A 22,979-nucleotide genomic window follows, 5' to 3' on the forward strand; every position below is an offset into this window, starting at 1 on the left:
GTAGCCCAGGAGTGGGCTTCGGTGGAAGCACAGGAGCCCTGGCCGGGCTAGCTTCAGGCTAATTGGTGCTTGCTCCGGGATGGAAACGCTAGCCAGGAGTAGTCACCCAGGATTGCGGTTAGTTGCGAAGATCCAGATGAAAATGTTCAGAGTTTGTGGTAGGAATCCAGGGATATGGGGGGGAAAAAAATAAATAATAGGTCCGTTATGCTCTGGTTTGAGTCACGTTGTTCGAACTGGCGAGAGCTTTCCAAGCTAAAGGTTAGCTGATGACCGCTAGCAATGGTTTGCTGACTGATAGCTGGTAGGTAGTTAGCTGGCTAGTTTCAGTTGAGGGATTCCAGATCCGAAGTAAATTGAAATACTTTAGGAACAAAAAACTGATCCACGCCACGTTGGGTGAGGCGGGTTGCAGGAGAGTATTTAGAAGTTGAGGTTAAGGAAAATAATTTAAAAGATATACGAAGAAAAAGATGTAAAAAGATATATACAAGGGACACGACAGGACAAAGACGTCTGACTGCTACGCCATCTTGGATTCGCCATCTTGGATTACTTCACAAGCATTACAGCATTACAAGCATTACATATATGAAAAAAGCAATATCTTCTAAAGCCAATCTACCAAAACATATGAAGCTCACTAACAGTGGTTCTATCTCTCGTTCTCTCGCTCTCTTTAAGGCAGTCCTTCTCAAATAGTGGGGCGCACCCCCCTGGGGGGGCTCAGAGCGATGCCAGGGGGGGCACGTGTGACCCCGGGGAACATGCTTTTTTTTGCCGCAGGGAGTAGAGTTTTGTTGCACCGAACAAGAGCACACAGCACAGAGCAGGAGATATGAAGTGCAGAAAACAAACCCTTAAGAGGCACCATGGAAAAATATTTAACAGCAATTTGTAAGTCGTTCTGGATAAGAGCATCTGCTAAATGACGTAAATGTAAAATGAAAAGAAAGGCGGAGAGAGACGGAGATAATGAGACAAACGTAAGTCTCCCGAAAGCTAAGACGAGGAAATATGACGAAGCGTATGTAGCGCTTAGCTTCACTGTGACTATGGTGGGAGACGAGGAAAGACCCGGTACGTTTACTGTGTCTAAAAATGTTGGCAGCGGACAGCATGAAGCCAAATAAATGAAGGCGTCACTTAAAGACATTACACCCCAACCACGCTGATAAGCCGCTTGAGTTTTTTCAGCGAAAACGTGCCGAATATTGCCAACAATCGTCCCGCTTTGTGAATGCTACTTCAGTAAACCATCGAGCACTGTTAGCATCATATAAGGTGGCGTACCAAATTGCTCAGTGCAAAAAATCCCACTCCATAGCAGAGGAGCTGATACTGCCTGCAGCATTAGACATGGTCTCTGTCATGCTGGATGACGCAAGTGCTGCAAAAATAAAAAATATCCCTCTGTCCAATGACACTGTCGCCAGACGTATAAATGACATTGCTAACGATCTTAAAGAACAGCTGGTAGATAAACTCAAAGACAAACGTTTTGCCTTACAGTTCGATGAAGCAACTGACAGCAACAAAGACTGTTTGTTTATCGCTTATGTACGTTTTGACATGACAAACTCCCTGTGTGAGAATCTACTTTTTTGTAAATATGTCAGAGACAGAGCCACAGCTGAAAAGCTATTCAAAATGCTGGACTGCTTCCTGACTGAGAATGGGCTAAAGTGGGAGAACTGCATTGGTGTTTGCAGTGATGGTGCACAGACCATGGCAGGGATGAGAAAAGGACTTCGGGCACTCATCAAGAAGGCCTCACCTAAAGCTGAGTGGACACACTGTGTTATACACAGAGAAGCACTGGCATCAAGGCACCTTTCCTCTGAATTAAGTGAGTTTATGACTGACATTGTAGGTGTAGTCAATTTTATAAAGACCAGACCACTAAAAACAAGAGTCTTCTCTGCTATCTGTGAGGAGATGGGAGCTGAACATCAAGCTCTGCTGTTTCACAGTGAAGCAAGGTGGCTGTCACGAGGAAAAGTCTTGTCCCGAGTTTTTGAGCTCAGAGAGCAGATAAGAATGTTTTCGGAGCAGGAGCACAAGTATGACCTCGCAGAAAAATGTAGTGATGAGAACTTCCTGGCAAAACTGGCCTCCCTGAGTGACATATTTGGAAAGCTAAATTAACTAAATCTATAGTTTCAAAGGAAAGATAAACACCTCCCTCGGGTCAAAGACAAGATCAGCTCTTTCACTCGAAAGCTTGCAATGTGGGGCAGGCGACTTGATGAAGGAAATACTGATTCATTCGAGAACATGCATGAATTTGTTGACACTACTGACTATGATGCCACCTCAGTGATTCCATATATTAAGGAGCATATTTCATCACTGATGGGATTCTTTAAAAAGTACTTCCCTGAAAACACTTCCCAACATGACTGGGTGAGAGATCCTTTCAATGCACCAGCTCCAACTGGTTTCAGCTCTGCAGAGGAGGACCAGTTCATTGATATGACGTCTGACTCCACATTGAGACTGAGGTTCACATCACAGACACTGAGTGAATTCTGGCTGAGTGTAGAGAGGCAGTATCCACTCTTAGGGCAGAGGGCCATGGGCATTCTTCTTCCTTTTGCAACATCTTATCTTTGTGAGACTGGCTTCTCTGCTGTTGCTGCACTGAAGACCAAGTACAGGTCCCAGCTAAACATTGAGCAGGAGCTGAGAGTTGCAGTATCATGCTTGAAACCCCGCTTCGAAAAGCTGTGCTTTGCAAAACGTGCTCATTGTAGCCATTAATCCTGACTTCCTCATTTTGATTAAAAGAAAATCAGCACAAATCATTTTTGTTTTATAGGTCAAAGTGTTTCATATATTGTGCTCCTGAGTTAATGTTGCTGATCAATTATAATTTATTATTATTTCTTGATTATATTTAATTTTATTTTTCAGTATCAAATGGTCAAAAAATGTTTAGAGTTTAAATAAGGCTTGATTTAAAAAAAAATATTTCAGGCAAATTGATGCACTTTAAGTATTTTCTGTTACAGACTAAAAAACAATGTTAATAAAGTTATTCTTTGTTGTAAGTTGATCTATATTTCTTTCTTTTTTGTTTTTTTGTTTTCTTTAACGTTAATAAGGATACAATGTTATGCAGAGGTGTACTTATAACAATTTTATAGACAAATTATACTATTTACAGTCGCGGCGGAGAGTTGGGGTGCGTGAAATGTTTACTTCTTCCTGGGGGGCGCGTAACAGAAAATAATTGAGAAGCACTGCTCTAAGGGAACACTGCTGCTCCAGGGTGACGTTTCCCGTAGGTACAGATATAGGATCAGCTTCCCCTCCCTCATTCCTAACTTCAACCATTAGTGGGGGAAATGCAAAACTGACCCAAGATCAAACACTGCATGTTGCTCACACTCCTGCTCAATGGGTTGGTCAGTGCTGAGTGGCTCAGGCGACAGGTGAAGTTCTGTCCGGAGCGCCAGTGTATGGAGGGCAGGCTGAGGATGCTGCTCAGGGCGTACGTGCCATCAGGCTGGCGCTGAGACTCACCCTCTGGATTTCTGCGCCGGTCAAAGAGCCACTGTCAGCAGACCAGGACAGGGAGGCACCGTCAGGGTGGAAGCCCTGTGCCAGGCACAACAGGGTGGTCTTGTCCATTGAGAGAGAGGGGCCTGGGCTGGGGCCATCAGGACCAGAGAGGGTTTTGATGGAGGGTGGGCTGACAGGAGGACACATGAGACACATGTTAAGAATAAACTAAAAAGAGATGTATGCTGTGGTTGAAAATAATGATGAAGCATAGGCTTATAATAATGAACACATACCTTCAAGGACAATTGTCGATAACTTTAAAATGGGAAAAAAATGTCTACTCCTGGGAAATTAACTAAAGATTCTGGTGTTTGAACGTCACATCTTAGCTAAAGATATATTATTCAGTGCATGGTAAATCTATTAAATCTAGCATTTAGATAAGATACATACACATATTTTGCTAAATGTAAATTGTAAAGTAAGCGTGGTATTACTAATGCTTCATATAATATACATTAAAAATATAATATATTTTTATACACAAAGCGTACACATTGTATATTCCTCTATTTTAAAGCACTGGGGTAGAAAAGCGCAAGGTCATTTAACAAAGTTGATTGACAGATAATTTTGGAAATCTAAGAAAACATAATTTTTTAAAACTTATTTTGAAATGTTTTTTTCCTAATTATTTATGTATGTGTCCATATTGTCCATAAGTTTTGATAAACCATATGGTTCAGGAGAAAATAACCTAATTATTGAAAAAAAATAACATCTAAACAATAATTATGTAATTTAAAAGAAATACTACTGGCATTTTTCTCACAACTGGCACAAGTTCTGCCCCAAAACATTATATTAAAGATATATTGACAGCGAAAACATTTATTTCTTCTTTTTTTTATAAAGGATAGGTATATACCCTGAGTGTACAAAACATTAAGAACACCTTCCTAATTTTGAGTTTCATATTATAATACTTTTAAAAATTTCTATGTATTTTACATGTTATAAAAATTCCCCAAATGGCTGGTACATTTAGAAAGTTCACAGGGATATTCACTCCCTTTGCAACTCTATAAAGCACTATTGATTTCACTCACCTATGTTGACTTCATTTCCGCGCCAAAGCCAGAGTCTCACAGTGATTAATGTCCGTACAAAAACATCTATGCTGAAGTGTGCTTTTCTTGCTCTGACTTCACACTTCATTCACCTGGTGTAAAGATCTTAAATCCATGAAACAGACAATAATGGTCATTATATAGACACTGGATGAGACACAGCCCATATCCCACTAAACTGGTTAACACTCTGCGTCGGCATAGAGCTTTGCTCTTTTCATTCCATATTAAATCCCTCTTTTGGGTTTTTGTATGCACTTCTCATTAAACTGTAGCACTGTGGTTTGCGCCACAGCCAGCACAGGCACAGTAATACACTGCCAAATCCTCAGCCTAAACTCCACTGATGTGTAGATACTGAGTGTTGCCAGCAGATCCAGAATATGTGAACTTGCTGGGAAGGCCATTGGCTCTACTGCCTGAGCTTGTACCTGTCGCAAGCAAGTAACTTGGTCCACCTCCAGCCTTCTGTTGGTACCAGGATATAGTCCATGAGCCAGAGCTTTGAGCACAGGATAATTCGACATTATCTCCCACGTTCACAGAGAGGGGCTTCTCCTGAGTCAGTACCAGACCAGCTTCCAGACCAGCTGAAATATACAGTAGATAGTTCATGCAAATCATGTTCATACAATACAATCCTCCAATGCCTCTCACTGACTGTGAGTACATCAATGGGTCTGGTATTGGTACGTAGTAATAATCTTCATATTTATATAATCTAGTTACTCATTGTTAAATCATTGTTAAATCGGTCTTACCAGAGAGAGTGAGTAGCAGGGCTGTGAGAGAAGCAGTAGAAAGGAACATGGTGATCTCTTCTGTTGGGAGCAGAGGTGGTATCAGAGAAAAATATCTGTCTTCACACACTTCTGTCTTCACTGCAGTGCAGCTTTGAAACTACCACTGCCTTCTATAAAGAGCAGCTTACTGTACTGAAACAGGCAGGCAGCCAGCCCCACCCATCCCCTTCCATGACCAGCCACCCACACACACACACACTTCCTCCTCATTTGCATAGTCAATGGACAGTTTAGCAATAGGATATTTTATAGCTTTCTGTGTTCAATTAGACTTCATTGTGATGTATCATTATGAAAAGTGGGTAAACACATAACTTTTCTTTCATGGTCTTGTTTTTATTTTCTGAGGTCATAAAACACATAATAAAACACAAGTGTACTTTCAAAAGTGTACTTATGATTAAACTGAATCATGATCTGGAGTATGAAATCCCAGACCACTTTAATTATCACCTCCCTGTGTCATCATTGTTTTCCAAGACGGCGTAGCAATCAGACGTCTTTGTCTTGTCTCGTCCCATGTATATATATTTTTTTATATTTTTCTTCGCATTCTTTAAAAAAAAAATCCTAAACCTCAACTTCAAAATACTCTCCTGCAACCCGCTTCACCCAATGTGGTGTGGATCTGTTTTTTTTCTAAAGTATTTCTATTTACCTCCGAACTGGAATACCTCAACTGAAGCTAGCTAGCTAACTAGCTACCAGCTATCAGTCAGCTAACCACTGCTAGCGGTCATCAGCTAACCTTTAGCTCGGAAAGCTCTCACCAGTTCGTACAACGCGCTTCAAACCAGAGCATACCGGACCTATTTTTCTCTCCATATCCCTGGATTTCTATCGCAAACTCTGAACCTTTTCGCAGCTAGCTAACCGCAACCCGGGTTGACTACTCCTGGCTAACGTTTCTGTCCCGGAGCTAGCACCAACTAGCCTGGAGCTAACCCATGCTAGACCCATCTCCCGGCTAAGGCTCCTGGGCTACTCCTGAAGCCCACTCCTCGGCTACAATATCCGGACCCCTTCTACTGCCGGTACGGGGCACGGAACCCTGCTGATCCTTCACGACTGGAATACCGACTTAATCTGCCCGAGGATCCCAACAGGCCCCTCAGGCGTGAAGTCCCCTGAAGGTCCATTCTGCTAACAGCGGCTTGCTAGCTATCTAGAGCATATTGGACTGTCATCTGATCCATCGGCCAGTTTCTTGGACCACTATACCCATTTTGCCAATTGGACTTGGACCCCTCTGCTACTTGGAACCCTACTAATTCCACGACTGGTCTATCGACGTCACCGCACGAGGAGGCAAAAACAGACTTTCCCGCATCACGACGTGCCTCTAAGTCCCTTATGCTAGCTTGCTAGTCCCGGCCTGCTAACTGCTAGCTTGTTAGCCCCGGCCTGCTAACTGTCTGAATCGCCGTGTCCCCAGCCAGCCCAACCACTCACTGGACCCATACGATCACTTGTCTACGCTTTCCTCTCCCTAATATCAATATGCCTCGTCCATTACTGTCCTGGTTAGTGATTACTGTCTTATTTCACTGTAGAGCCTCTAGCCCTGCTCAATATACCTTAACCAACCATGTTGTTCCACCTCCCACATATGCGATGACATCACCTGGTTAAAACGTCTCTAGAGACTATATCTCTCTCATCATTACTCAATGCCTAAGTTTACCTCCAGTGTACTCTCTTCCTACCATACTTTTGTCTGTACATTATGCCTTGAATATATGCTATCGTGCCCAGAAACCTGCTCCTTTTACTCTCTGTTCCAAACGTGCTAGATGGACAGTTCTTATAGCCTTTAGCCGTACCCTTATCCTACTTCTCCTCTGTTCCTCTGGTGATGTAGAGGTTAATCCAGGACCTGCCGTGCCTAGCTCCACTCCTACTCCCCAGGTGCTCTCATTTGCTGACTTCTGTTACCCGTAAAAGCCTTGGTTTCATGCATGTTAACATTAGAAGCCTACTCCCTAAGTTTGCTTTAGCACTGCTTTAGCACATTCTGCAAACCCGGATGTCTTAGCCGTGTCTGAATCCTGGCTTAGGAAAACCACCAAAAACCCTGAAATTTCCATCCCTAACTATAACATTTTCCACCAAGATAGAACTGCCAAAGGGGGCGGTGTTGCAATCTACTGCAGAGATAGCCTGCAGTGTTATATCTTACTACCCAGGTCTGTACCAAAACAATTCGAGCTTCAACTTCTAAAAATTCACTTTCCAGAAACAAGTCTCTCACCATTGCCGCTTGCTATAGACCACCCTCTGCCCCCTGCTGTGCCCTGGACACCATATTTGAATTGATTGCCCCCCATCTATCTTCTAAGCTCGTGCTGCTAGGTGACCTAAACTGGGACATGCTTAGCACCCCGGCCATCCTACAATCTAAGCTTGATGCCCTCAATCTCACACAAATGATCTATGAACCTACCAGGTAAAACCCCAAATCCGTAAACACGGGCACGCTCATAGATATCATCCTAACTAACTCGCCCCCCAAATACGCCTCTGCTGTTTTCAACCAAGATCTCAGCGATCACTGCCTCATTGCCTGCATCCGTAATGGGTCTGCGGTCAAACGACCACCCCTCATCACTGTCAAATGCTCCCTAAAACACTTCAACGAACAGGCCTTTCTAATCGACCTGGCCGGGGTATCCTGGAATGACATTGACCTCATCCTGTCAGTAGAGGATGCCTGGTTATTCTTTAAAAGTGCCTTCCTCACCATCTTAAATAAGCATGCTCCATTCAAAAAATGTTGAACCAGGAAGAGATATAGCCTTTGGTTCACTCCAGACCTGTCTGCCCTTGACTAGCACAAAAACATCATGTGGCGTTCTGCATTAGCATCGGATAGCCCCCGTGATATGCAACTTTTTAGGGAAGTTAGGAACCAATATACACAGGCAGTTAGGAAAGCTAAGGCTAGCTTTTTCAAACAGAAATTTGCATCCTGTAGTACAAACTCAAAAAAGTTCTGGGACACTGTAAAGTCCATGGAGAATAAGAGCACCTCCTCCCTGCTGCCCACTGCACTGAGGCTAGGAAACACTGTCACTATTGATAAATCCACGATAATTGAGAATTTCAATAAGCATTTTTCTACAGCTGGCCATGCTTTCCACCTGGCTACCCCTACCCCGGTCAACAGCCCTGCGCTCCCCACAGCAACTCGCCCAAACCTCCCCCACTTCTTCTTCACCCAAATCCAGATAGCTGATATTCTGAAAGAGCGGCAAAATCTGAACCCCTACAAATCAGCCAGGCTAGACAATCTGGACCCTCTCTTTCTAAAATTATCTGCCGAAATTGTTGCAACCCCTATTACTAGCCTGTTCAACCTCTCTTTTGTATCGCTGAGATTCCCATAGATTGTAAAGCTGCCGCAGTCTTCCCCCTCTTCAAAGGGGGAGACAGTCTTGACCCAAACTGCTACAGACCTACAGTATCTCACAAAAGTGAGTACACCCCACACATTTTTGTAAATATTTGAGTATATCTTTTCATGTGACAACACTGAAGAAATGACACTTTGCTACAATGTAAAGAAGTGAGTGTACAGCTTGTATAACAGTGTAAATTTGCTGTCCCCTCAAAATAACTCAACACACAGCCATTAATGTCTAAACCGCTGGCAACAAAAGTGAGTACACCCCTAAGTGAAAATGACCAAATTAGCCATTTTCCCTCCCCGGTGTCATGTGACTCGTTGGTGTTACAATGTCTCAGGTGTGAATGGGGAGCAGGTGTGTTAAATTTGGTGTCATCGCTCTCACACTCCCTCATACTGACTGGTCACTGGAAGTTTAACATGGCACCTCATGGCAAAGAACTCTCTGAGGATCTGAAAAAAAGAATTGTTGCTCTACATAAAGATGGCCTGGGCTATAAGATGATTGCCAAGACCCTGAAACTGAGCTGCAGCACGGTGGCCAAGACCATACAGCGATTTAACAGGACAGGTTCCACTCAGAACAGGCCTCGCCATGGTCGACCGAAGAAGTTGAGTGCACGTGCTCAGCGTCATATCCAGAGGTTGTCTTTGGGAAATAGGCGTATGAGTGCTGCCAGCATTGCTGCAGAGGTTGAAGGGGTGGGGGGTCAGCCTGTCAGTGCTCAGACCATACGCCGCACACTGCATCAAATTGGTCTGCATGGCTGTCGTCCCAGAAGGAAGCCTCTTCTAAAGATGATGCACAAGAAAGCCCGCAAACAGTTTGCTGAAGACAAGCAGACTAAGGACATGGATTACTGGAACCATGTCCTGTGGTCTGATGAGACCAAGATAAACTTATTTGTGTGGCGGCAACCAGGTGAGAAGTACAAAGACAAGTGTGTCTTGCCTACAATCAAGCATGGTGGTGGGAGTGTCATGGTCTGGGGCTGCATGAGTGCTGCTGGTACTGGGGAGCTACAGTTCATTGAGGGAACCATGAATGCCAACATGTACTGTGACATACTGAAGCAGAGCATGATCCCCTCCCTTGGGAGACTGGGCCGCAGGGCAGTATTCCAACATGATAACGACCCCAAACACACCTCCAAGACGAAAACTGCCTTGCTAAAGAAGCTGAGGGTAAAGGTGATGGACTGGCCAAGCATGTCTCCAGACCTAAACCCTATTGAGCATCTGTGGGGCATCCTCAAACGGAAGGTGGAGGAGTGCAAGGTCTCTAACATCCACCAGCTCCGTGATGTCGTCATGGAGGAGTGGAAGAGGACTCCAGTGGCAACCTGTGAAGCTCTGGTGAACTCCATGCCCGAGAGGGTTAACGCAGTGCTGGAAAATGATGGTGGCCACACACAATATTGACACTTTGGGTCCAATTTGGATATTTTCACTTAGGGGTGTACTCACTTTTGTTGCCAGCGGTTTAGACATGAATGGCTGTGTGTTGTGTTATTTTGAGGGGACAGCAAATTTACACTGTTATACAAGCTGTACACTCACTACTTTACATTGTAGCAAAGTGTCATTTCTTCAGTGTTGTCACATGAAAAGATATATTCAAATATTTACAAAAATGTGAGGGGTGTACTCACTTTTGTGAGATACTGTATATCTATTCTACCCTGCCTTTCTAAGGTCTTCGAAAGCCAAGTTAACAAACAGTTTACTGACCATTTCGAATCTCACCGTACCTTCTCCGCTTTGCAATCTGGTTTCAGAGCTGGTCATGGGTGCTCCTCAGCCATGATCAAGGTCCTAAACGATATCATAACCGCCATCGATAAGAGACATTACTGTGCAGCCGTATTCATCAACCTGGCTAAGGCTTTCGACTCCGTCAATCACAACATTCTTATTGGCAGACTCAACGGCCTTGGTTTCTCAAATGATTGCCTCGCTTGGTTCACCAACTACTTATCCGATAGAGTTCAGTGTGTCAAATCGGAGGGCCTGTTGTCCGGACCTCTGGCAGTCTCTATGGGTGTGCCACAGGGTTAAAATCTCGGGCCGACTCTCTTCTCTGTATATATCAATGATGTCGCTGTTGCTGCTTGTGAATCTCTGATCCACCTCTACGCAGACGACATCATTTTGTATACTTCTGGCCCTTCTTTGAACACTGTGTTAACAACCCTCCAGACGAGCTTCAATGCCATACAACTCTCCTTTCGTGGCCTCCAACTGCTCTTAAATACAAGTAAAACTAAATGCATGCTCTTCAACCGATCACTGCCTGCACCTGCCCGCCCGTCCAGCATCACTACTCTGGATGGTTCTGACTTAGAATATGTGGACAACTACAAATACCTGGGTGTCTGGTTAGACTGTAAACTCTCCTTCCAGACTCACATCAAACATCTCCAATCCAAAGTTAAATCTAGAATTGGCTTCCTATTTCGCAACAAAGCATCCTTCACTCATGCTGCCAAACATACCCTCGTAAAACTGACCATCCTACCGATCCTCGATTTCGGCAATGTCATTTACAAAATAGCTTCCAACACTCTACTCAACAAATTGGATGCAGTCTATCACAGTGCTATCCGTTTTGTCACCAAAGCCCCTGGCTATCTGGCTACCACCCGGTACTCAACCCTGCACCTTAGAGACTGCTAATGTAACCGATGTGAAATGGCTAGTTAGTTAGCGGTGGTGCGCGTTAATAGCGTTTCAATCAGTGACGTCACTCGCTCTGAGACCTGAAGTGGTTGTTCCCCTTGCGTTGCAAGGGCCGCGGCTTTTGTGGCGCGATGGGTAACGATGCTTAGTGGGTGTCAGTTGTTGATGTGTGCAAGGGTCCCTGGTTCAAGCCCAGGTTGGGGCGAAGAGAGGGACGGAACCTACACTGTTACACTAACATCTGCTAAGTATGTAGAGCCTATGTACATAGTCATTGAACACTGGTCACTTTAATAATGTTTCCATACTGTTTTAACGACTTCATATGTATATACTGTATTCTAGTCAAGGCCTATCCTACATAACTACCGCTGTACATACATTTTCTATTCTTATACTGCCCATAATGTTGATACATACCATTATATGTATATACAGTGCCTTCAGAAAGTATCCAGACCACTTAACTTTTTCCACATTTTTCCACTTATTCTAAAATTGATTACATAATTTTTTCCGTCATCAATCTACACACAATACCCCATAATGACAAAGAAAAAACTGATTTTTAGAAATGTTTGCTACAAAAATACAAAATATTACATTTACATAAGTATTCAGACCCTTTAGTCAGTACTTTGTTGAAGCACCTTTGGCAGCAATTACAGCTTTGAGTCTTCTTGGGTATGATGTTATAAGCTTGGCACACCTGTATTTGGGGAGTTTCTCCCATTCTTCTCTGAAGATCCTCTAAAGCTCTGACAAGTTGGATGGGGAGCGTCTCTGCCCAGCTATTTTCAGGTTACTCCAGAGATGTTCAATCAGGTTTAAGTCTGGCCTCTATTGGGCCACTCAAGGACAATCAGAGACTTGTCTCTAAGCCACTCCTGCATTGTCTTGGTTGTGTGCTTAGAGTTGTTGTCCTTTTGGAAGGTGAACCTTCGCCCCAGTCTGAGGTCCTGAGAGCTCTGGAGGAGGTTTTCATCAAGGATTTTCTCCGTTCATCTTTCTCTCGATCCTGACTAGTCTCCCAGTCCCTGCCGCTGAAAAACATCCCCACAGCATGATTCTGCCACTGTCATGCTTCACCATAGGGATGGTGCCAGGTTTCCTCCAGATGTGACGCTTGGCATTCAGGCCAAAGAGTTCAATCTTGGTTTCATCAGACCAGAGAATTTTGTTTCACATGGTCTGAGAGTGTTTAGGTGCCTTTTGTTAAACTCCAAGCGGGCTGTCATGTGCCTTTTACTGAGGAGTGGCTTCTGTCTGGTCACTCTACCATAAAGGCCTGACTGGTGGAGTGCTGCAGAGATGGTTGTCCTTCTGGAAGGTTCTCTGATCTCCACAGAGAAATTCTAGAGCTCTATCAGAGTGACCATTGAGTTCTAGGTCACCTCTCTGACCAAGGCCCTTCTCCCCCGATTGCTCTAGGAAGAGTCTTGGTGGTTCCAAATGTCTTCCATTTAAGAATGACTGATGCCACTGATGTTGACACAATTCTGTCTTGGCGCTCTACGGACAATTTCTTCAACCTCATGGCTTGGTTGTTGCTCTGACATGCACTGTCAACTGTGGGACCTTATATGGAGAGGTGTGTGCCTTTCCAAATCATGTCCAATCAATTGAATTTACCAAAGGTGGACTCCAATCAAGTTGTAGAAACATCTCAAGGATGATTAATGTAAACAGCATGCACCTGAAATCAATTTAGAGTCTCATAGCAAAGGTTGTAAATACTTATGTAAATAAAGTATTTCTGTTAGAAATTTTTGAAAAAACGGTTTTCGCTTTGTCATTATGGGGTATTGTGTGTAGATTGCTGAGGATGACATTTTCTGGATTGACTGACCTTCATGTCTTAAAGTAATGATGGACTGTCATTTCTCTTTGCTTATTTGAGCTGTTCTTACCATAATATGGACTTGGTCTTTTACGAAATAGGGTTATATACTATATACCACCCCTACCATGTCACAACACAACTGATTGGCTCAAAGTCATCAAGAAGGAAAGAAATTCCACAAATTAACTTTTAACAAGGCACACCTGTTAATTGAAACACATTCCAGGTGACTACCTCATGAAGCTGGTTGAAAGAATGTCAAGCATGTGCGAAGCTGTGATCAAGGCAAAGGGATGCTACTTTGAAGAATCTCATATATAAAATATATTTTGATTTGTTTAACACTGTTTTGGTTATTACATGCTATTTCATAGTTTTGATGTATTCACTATTATTCTACAATGTAGAAAATAGTAAAAATAAAGAAAAACACTGGAATGAGTAGGTGTGTCCAAACTTTAGTCTCGTACTTTAGATTTTTTGATACAACAGTGTTTTGGGAAAACGTGGTGTTCAGTACGAACTGTTCCTCAACCTAGCAAACTTTCAAGCGAACTGAATGCTCCCCACGTGTACCAGAGACGGCTTGAAAACTCTGTGACGGTAGCTGATTACAAGACTGGGTTAAAGAGGGCAAGTCTATTTTTAGCCTAACTATTTTGACTTTATGGTCGCTGTAATTACTGGTACTTTCAAGACAACTGAGAACTTGGTCAAATCATGATTTCAGTGATCTTCAGGTCAGACAGTCTGAGTTTTCCGACTTGGATTTCCGAGTTGGATGACCGTTCAAAAAACAATCCCAGTCGGTGAGTCAGAGCTTGTTTTCTTCTCCAAGATCCCAGTTGTCTTGAACGCACTGAAGTCAGAAATCAGAGATTTCCCAGTTCCCAGTTGCTTTGAACGCATCATACATCCCTGGATTGAGGTACATTTTCCCAGCCATATACCGCTGCGGGCATAGCACCGAGTCCACGTTTTCACTTTTGCCCTATAGCACTACACTGCTGATTCAAATAACCAACTCACCATCAAGCTTTGGTTATTTGAATCAGCTGTGTAGTGCTTAGGCAAAAACCAAAATGTGCACCCAGGGGGAGCCCCAGGACCGAGTTTGGGAAACCCTGGTCGAGAAGAAATTAACGAAAGTCGGATTCTTATGGCTAATCTGTTTTGTGCTACATTACAGTTGAAACCGTGTTTAACTATTTCATCTCATTGGTTTAATGTCTAATGACATCAATGTTAAACTGTGAAGCTGAGGTTTGCATCTAGCTAACTAATGTTAGCTACCTATTCTATGCTAAAAGTTGCTAGCTATTGGTTTCAGTTTTACTATCAGGAATTGGTTGTCAGTCTGGAGACCTTGGCCACTTGTCTCATTGCACTGTACATACATGAATTTTGTGTTGTTGAACTATAGATTAATTGCCATAATGGCTGCAAGCCGTATGACATTATTCACTAACGTTAGCCTGCTGAGGAAAAGTCTCTGTGTGAAACCATTCTGGACACATCATCACCAAAACGCGTCGGTGGTATTACTGACAGGTTGATTGGGATGGCTCTCCACAGTACAAAGACATGTCAACAGCTAGCTAGCTAGCAATGATTGTATGGACTATGAACAACAGTGGAGGCTTCTGCGGGGAGGACGGCTCATTAATAGTGGTTGGAACAGAGCGAATGGAATTGGCTCAAACACATGGAAACCATTTGTCTGGTGTTGTTGTTACCATTCCACGAGCCCGTCCTCCCCAATTAAGGTGCCACCAACCTCCTGTGATGGACAACCAAATGCTTGGTAGTGACACTGTGACGTTGGTTTATCAACAGACTACCAGGGCTCTGTATCTATTCTATTTCTGGTACTCTTTACATCATGTAGCATGACTGCTGGTTGAAGTTGGCCTCCCCTCACCTGCCGGCTGAAGGAGTCCAGCACACCTATTGTCATTGGCTTTCAAAGGTAACAGTCCCTGAGCAGGGAAGATAAGTTATTTTCTGGTTAATCTGATTGGAGGTTTTAATCTCCAGTTCAGTTTTTTAGTTGTTTGAGGTAGGCCTATATTCAGTGTAAACTTATAAATTAAGTTGATTATGATCCATTTGATAGTCATTCTGTTGTCTTTTGTTTATTTTTGCTTAGAAAATTCCATAAGAAAATCTACATGCAATAGAAGGGCAGCAGCTTGGTGCCGAATAAAGTATCTTAAAAACAGTCCCAACAGAATAACCTTGATAAGTGGCTGGTGAACCCTTCCAAAAGCCCAGATTCTGACGTGTCTGAAGCTGCTGAACAACAACAGGATGATATGGAGATGCTGAGTCCAGATAGCTCTGAGTCCAACATTTGACTGCAGTCACAAGTTCAACCCCCTCCAGTCTTTGGAAACAGAGACCCTGACCCACAGTTCAGACACTGGGGAGCCTGCTGTGTCTAGTACCATAGACCTGGAGGATGAAGAAACAGAGCCCTCAACACCAACTGACAGCAAAGGATGACAAGCCTGTCTCGCAAGTCACAACAGATCACAAGACCGTCTTGGAAGCCTCCACCGATCCTACAGGGAACAGTGATGAGCAGACAGTGAGCCAGAGCAGCAGGATGCAGGAAGTTCCTCCTCCTTTAAGGGGAAACGAAAAATAACAGACTTCTTCCTCAGAACGTCATTACAAACCCCATCCACAAGGTACCAATAATTTCAGATAAGTCGCCTTGGTTGGAAGAAAGAGGAATCCCTGGTGCAGTGGGTGTAACACATTTAACAGTAGAACCGCTGGGCCTCGAGGGACCCCCCTTCAAGCTAATGAACAGTCATTCTGACTGCAACATTCTAACAGTGTAATTTATATATTGTATAAATGCTATCGCAAAAAGAATAATTTGGTTGGAGCATGTCCATGTCACATAAACAACAAAAGCTGGTAAGTGTATTGCTGATGTTTTTTTGCTTGAGATGTAGAACTTGCTCTCTCAGTGATGGCATTTTGTGATGATAATAGGCCCATAGCATTGTTACCGGTTTGTTCTATCCAAACGGTGCCGTCCCCTTTCCTCTCTCCTGTCTCACCGTTTCATTTGGTGGTGGTGCAGGCACCTGCTCAGTGCACACCGTTCTGTATTTTTTCTGCTTAGGTCTCAGAGGTGTAGGTTATTCAGGCTGAGGCTCAGAACCAGAAAAATGATCATCAGACGTCATGATACATTTCTTCCCAACCATCTCAGTCGTTTTCATTCAGATTTTGTAGCAAGGCTAATTACAACATGTGCATTTGTTTTGGTCTTCTTCCCATTGTAAATTACGCACGCTCCTCACTGTGTACTCCAAGTAGGCCAGAGTAGACTGATAAGACTGCTTGGATTCGGTGGACTCTTCTGTTCTTCATTCACAATTGGTGATTACATAATCATTCGCTTCCCCTCTCTTATCAACTCCCCCTTTCTCCCCCATCCTATATTTACTTTGATCTGTTGTGTTAAATTTGTTTCGGTATAGTTTAGGTTCAGTTTCGAGGCAATTATCGGGGTGATTATCAATTATCCAGTTCTGTTTACGATATTAAGATTCTAACAATGGCGGTGTGTTATATAGACTTATTTAGGAAAAGTCAAGGACAGATGGGGCAGGACTTTAAAAATGTCAGAGTAATACAAAAATGAAGTTCATGAGCAGTCCAAATGAATGCTTTAGCTGTTCTAGTGTTAATATAGAATGCTGGGTAACTGCGTTTTATATTAAAATATGCAAGAGGTAAGAGCCAGTCGTCTTAGATGCATCCAAGGGCATGGTATAAAGTTATGCTTCTTGAATTTCAACATTATACGGACATCCTCAATTACGCTTACACGTGTCATTACAAATGTTGGTTGATAGGAAGCTGATACATTTCTTCCATTGTCAGCTACTCACCTTGAACCAAAGCTTTCAGTTGAACAATGAGAACAAGGACCTTCATAAGACTTCCTCTACTTTTCATCTCTGTCCGGTAAAGCAGATTGAGACCGAGGTGGTACCAGCAGGTTGAGAAAGAAAATGGTAGTACCAGTAGGTTGAGACAGACAGTGGTGCTACCAGCAGGTTGAGACAGAAAGTGGTGGTACCAGCAGGTTGAGACAGACAGTGGTGCTACCAGCAGGTTGAGACAGAAAGTGGTGGTACCAGCAGGTTAAGACAGACAGTGGTGGTACCAGCAGGTTGAGACAGACAGTGGTGCTACCAGCAGGTTGAGACAGACAGTGGTGCTACCAGCAAGTTGAGACAGACAGTGGTGCTACCAGCAAGTTGAGACAGACAGTGGTGCTACCAGCAAGTTGAGACAGACAGTGGTGTTACCAGCAGGTTGAGACAGACAGTGGTGCTACCAGCAGGTTGAGACAGACAGTGGTGCTACCAGCAAGTTGAGACAGACAGTGGTGCTACCAGCAAGTTGAGACAGACAGTGGTGCTACCAGCAAGTTGAGACAGACAGTGGTGTTACCAGCAAGTTGAGACAGACAGTGGTGTTACCAGCAAGTTGAGACAGACAGTGGTGCTACCAGCAAGTTGAGACAGACAGTGGTGTTACCAGCAGGTTGAGACAGACAGTGGTGCTACCAGCAAGAAATGTACATACACCTTAGCCAAATACATTTAAACTCAGTTTTTCACAATTCCTGACATTTAATCCAAGAAAAAATTCCCTGTTTTAGGTCAGTTAGGATCACCCCTATTTTTCATCACATTCCCAGTGGGCCAGAAGTGTACATACACTCAATTAGTATTTGGTAGCATTGCCATAAAATTGTTTAAATTGGGTCAAACGTTTCAGGTAGCCTTCCACAAACTTCCCACAATAAATTGGGTGAATTTTGGCCCATTCCTCCTGGCAGAGCTGATGTAACTGAGTCAGGTTTGTAGGCCTCCTTGCTCGCACATGCTTTTTCAGTTCTGCCCACACATTTTCTACAGGATTGATGTCAGGGCTTTGTGATGGCCCCTCCAATACCTTGACTTTGTTGTCCTTAAGCCATTTTGCCACAAATTTGGAAGTATGCTTGGGGTCATTGTCCATTTGGAAGACCCATTTGCGACCAAGCTAACTTCCTGACTGATGTCTTGAGATGTTGCTTCAATATATCCACATCATTTTCCTGCCTCATGATGCCATCTATTTTGGGAAGTGCACCAGTCCCTCCTGCTGTAAAGCACCCCCACAACATGATGCTGCCACCCCCGTGCTTCAATGTTGGGATGGTGTTCTTCAGCTTGCAAGCATCCCCTTTTTCCTCCAAACATAACGATGGTAATTATGGCCAAACAGTTCTATTTTTGTTTCATCAGACCAGAGGACATTTCTCCAAAAAGTACAATCTTTGTCCCCATGTGCATTTGCAAATCGTAGTCTGGCTTAAATATGGTGGTTTTGGAGCAGTGGCTTCTTCCTTGCTGAGCGGCCTTTCAGGTTATGTCGATATAGGACTTGTTTTACTGTGGATATAGATACTTTTGTACCTGTTTCCTCCAGCATCTTCACAAGGTCCTTTGCTGTTGTTCTGGGATTGATTTGCACTTTTCGCACCAAAGTACGTGCATCTCCAGGAGACAGAACGCGTCTCCTTCCTGAGCGGTATGACGCTGCGTGGTCCCATGGTGTATATACTTGCGTATTACTGTTTGTACAGATGAACGTGGTACCTTCAGGCATTTGGAAATTGCTCCCAAGGATGAACCAGACTTGTGGAGGTCTACAAATTTTTTTCTGAGGTCTTGGCTGATTTATTTTTATTTTGCCATGATGTCAAGCAAAGAGGCACTGAGTTTGAAGGTAGGCCTTGAAATACATCCACCGGTACACTTCCAATTGACTCAAATGAAGTCAATTAGCCTATCAGAAGCTTCTAAAGCCATTACATAATTTCCTGGAATTTTCCAAGCTGTTTAAAGGCACAGTCAACTTAGTGTTTCTAAAATTCTGACCCACTGGAATAGTGATACAGTGAATTATAATTGAAATAATATGTCTGTAAACAACTGTTGGAAAAATTACTTGTGTCATGCACATAGTAGATGTCTTAACCGACTTGCCAAAACTATAGTTTGTTAACAAGATATTTGTGGAGTGGTTGAAAATGAGTTTTATTGACTCCAACCTAAGTGTATGTAAACTTCTGACTTCAACTGTACACGTTATTCAATCATTTCATCCAAACTGCTCCTGGTGTCAACAAGCATCTGCGTAGCCAGGCGCTAAAATGGAACTTGGTTCTATTTTTGACACATGATGAGCTGCAAGTCCCGCCTCTCCCATCTCCTCATTGGTTTTTAGGAGCATATACCCACGTGGGTGATTGAAAGATTAACTGAGGTCCACACTCCAGTCCAGTTGGTGGTGGTAATGAACCTTGAAGTTGGTTTTCAGCCGCCATATAAAGTCCAAAGAAGAGATTACTATAAACTTACTAGGTTTACCCTTTTATCTGTGGAGTGATTGTCAGAGTAGAGGACCTTGTGCATTTCAGGTAAAATGACAAACCAATGTTTATATCCCAGGACAAATTAGCTAGCAACAACAAGCTAGCTAGCTAAATTGTCATGAATGTTTCATGCGTTTTGACCTGTCCCCAAATAAATATGGTTGGTTCAGTTCGTTTTGATATTTCAACCTGCATGTCCTGATCGCATCTGGTGTGGATGGACAAATTCATCGCACACACCCGGTCTAGTCAGCATGTTTAGTCATGCATTTCACATAAGGGTCGCCGTGGGAATCAAACCCACAACCCTGGTGGTGTATATTCAGAGAAACTTTACGTGGGAATTATGGGAATATATGCAAATTTATATTAATACCATTTAAATGTAGCTGTTTTTTGCATTGGATATATTTACCATATCATATGGAGACAGAAACATGAACATTTTACCTTTACGTTTACATAATTGCAAATGATTAAATCCTTCCAAAAGAAGAAGAAAAAAAATTCTGTTACGAATTGAACTTTAATTAAATGAGTTGACTCTTCACATGGGATGATTTCACTGAACAACAAAAGAAAGGGAATATGAATGATCCCCAATGATCCATCGCATCTCCCAAAATGTTTTCAACATACATCTGTAAAATGATAGTCTAGAAATTAAAGCTTTGATTGTCTTCCTCTCAGGCTTCCATGTCTTCTCCCTGGACCTCCTCAATGTCCACCTCTTGAACATCAGACTCTGAGGCCTCATCTTCACTGCCACTTTCCAACCTTGTTGAGGATTTTCCCGGATGGCCACCAATTTTTCAACCCTTGTATTGGTCAGCCTGTTGTGTGCTTTGGTGTGTGTGTTCCCAAACAAGGACCAGTTGCGCTCTGAGGCAGCTGATGTTGGTGGGATTTGGAGGATGATGGAGGCAACAGGAGAAAGAGCCTCAGATCCACAAAGTCCCTTCCACCAGGTGGCTGATGAGATATGTTGGCACAACTGCCATATTGCATCTCCTTCCCAAAGGCCTTGCTTGGAAGTGTACTTTGCCAGACTTCCAAGAACCATGCTCTCATCCAGGCCAAGGTGTGATGACACTCTAGGCCTTGTTGATCTCTGCACCAGACAGGATGCGGTTGCCAGCATACTTGGGGTCCAACATGTACGCTGCGGCGTGTATGGCTTCAGGCAGAAGTCTTCACGCTTTTTGATGCATTTCAGAATGATGCATTTCAGAATGGTTTCCTCTGCTTGGAGCAACAGTGAAGTGGTCAGGGCAGTACGGATTTTTTCTCTTACATCTGCAAGCAGAGTCTGAACATCAGACAGGATGGCATTATCTACCTCAATCCGTACGATGGCTACTGTTATAGGTTTCAGGAGTTTCAGGCTGCTTACCACTCTCTCTGTGATATTGCCCTTTCTTGGAGAGACTCTTTTCCCTCCAGGAGACAGTCAAACATGATGACAACCCACCCCAACGGGTGTTGCTGGGCAGCTTCAATTGTTGTGCTCTTATTCATCTCACTTTGCTTGGTGAGGTAGATTGCTGCTATAACTTGATGACCCTTCACATACCTAACCATTTCCTTGGCTCTCTTGTAGAGTATCCATTGTTTTCAGTGCCATGATGTACTTGAGGAGCAGATTCAATGCATGAGCAGCACAGCCAATGAGTGTGATGTGAGGGTAGGACTCCTCCACTTTAGACCAAGCAGCCTTCATGTTCGCAACATTGTCTGTCACCAGTGCAAATACCTTCTGTGGTCCAAGGTCATTGATGACTGCCTTCAGCTCATCTGCAATGTAGAGACCGATGTGTAGAATACTGGTTGAGGGGTGTAGATGATGTAGTTAATTATTCCTTGCCCACGAACATTCAACCACCCATCAGAGATGATTGCAATACAGACTGCTTCTCTATGATTTGCTTGACCTTCACTTGAACTCTGCATCCTTTCTTGAGAAACAGAATCATGTGATGGAAGACTGCACTGCACATGTGATGGAAGAATGCACTGTGCATGGAGAGGGTTGCAATTCCATTGAATTGGGGATAGTTTAACCAAAATAAGACCTAGAATTGCCTTATGTGTATCCCACAAAAAAAGGTTCACTGTTATAAGCTAACTTTTTTGATGAATTTAAGCAAAATTCCCCAAATTCCAGGGCTTAACTTCCCATGGGAAATTTATCGGAACGTTTACGACCCTTTGCAACCCTTATGCAAGCGCCATGCTCTACAAACTGAGCTACATAGGACCACATCTCTTCTTGACCAAATTCATGAATGCATTATTTGTGTTAAGAATGTTTCTGGTGTTCCGTCAAATGTTTTCAAGTGAAAACGATCCATCAAATCCACGATTGTAGAAATACATGTTGTTACCTGAAGTGGCCATGTGGTGGCACCTAGATCCCAGAAATCAAGGCGAAGACAGTTACTGCCAACAAAAGGCAAGGGCCTCCTGTGCTGAACAGTTTTAATGACATTTATTGGTGTGCGTTCCCCTTTTTAGAATGCCATATTGAAATACAATTCCACTCATGCAAAGAGAGGGGTCCTTCATTTGTACTTCAGCAAGGTAAGAAATAATGTTACTGAGTAATGATCAAATCACATTTTATTGGTCAGGTACACATATTTAACAGGAGTAGCAAAATGCTTATGTTCCTAGCGCCAACAGTGCAATAATACCTGACAATATAAAACAATACACATAAATATTATAATTTAGTGATCAGATTTAGTGATCACACACACAATCATTATGTTTTGAGAACCACTACTAAACTAATCAAGTGTTTATTATCCATGATGATGATACCAGTCAGATTGCCCAGCAGAAGGTATCAAACCACAGTGCTAGTGGTGTAGTGATCTAGGTTCAGACACAGCACAGATGGCTCATTATCCAATGATCATATTGGCTGTGTAAGTCAGAGGCAGTCACAGTCTGTGCCCAAGAACGCCAAGGTAACCTGTCTAAATGACTACCTCCCCGTAGCACTCACATCTGTAACCATAAAATGCTTTGAAAGGCACATGGCTCACATCAACATCATCATCCCAGACACCTTGGACCCACTCCAATTCAACAGATCCACTGATGACGTAATCTCTATTGCACTCCACACTGCCCTCTCCCACCTGGA

The 22,979-nt window shown here is 43.2% G+C and overlaps 1 long non-coding RNA gene across 1 annotated transcript; it reads right to left on the reverse strand.

Moving 5' to 3' along the window:
* Positions 1–272: 272 nt before the first annotated feature.
* On the reverse strand, positions 273–5,534 carry LOC106609238 (uncharacterized). Its single transcript, XR_001329665.2, has 3 exons — positions 5,402–5,534; positions 4,620–5,230; positions 273–3,697 (listed from the first exon to the last, which is right to left on the reverse strand). It is a non-coding gene; the product is annotated as an uncharacterized lncRNA (long non-coding RNA).
* Positions 5,535–22,979: the final 17,445 nt, after the last annotated feature.

Source organism: Salmo salar, chromosome ssa01, assembly GCF_905237065.1.
Source record: "Salmo salar chromosome ssa01, Ssal_v3.1, whole genome shotgun sequence".
NCBI classification, from domain to species: Eukaryota; Metazoa; Chordata; class Actinopteri; order Salmoniformes; family Salmonidae; genus Salmo; species Salmo salar.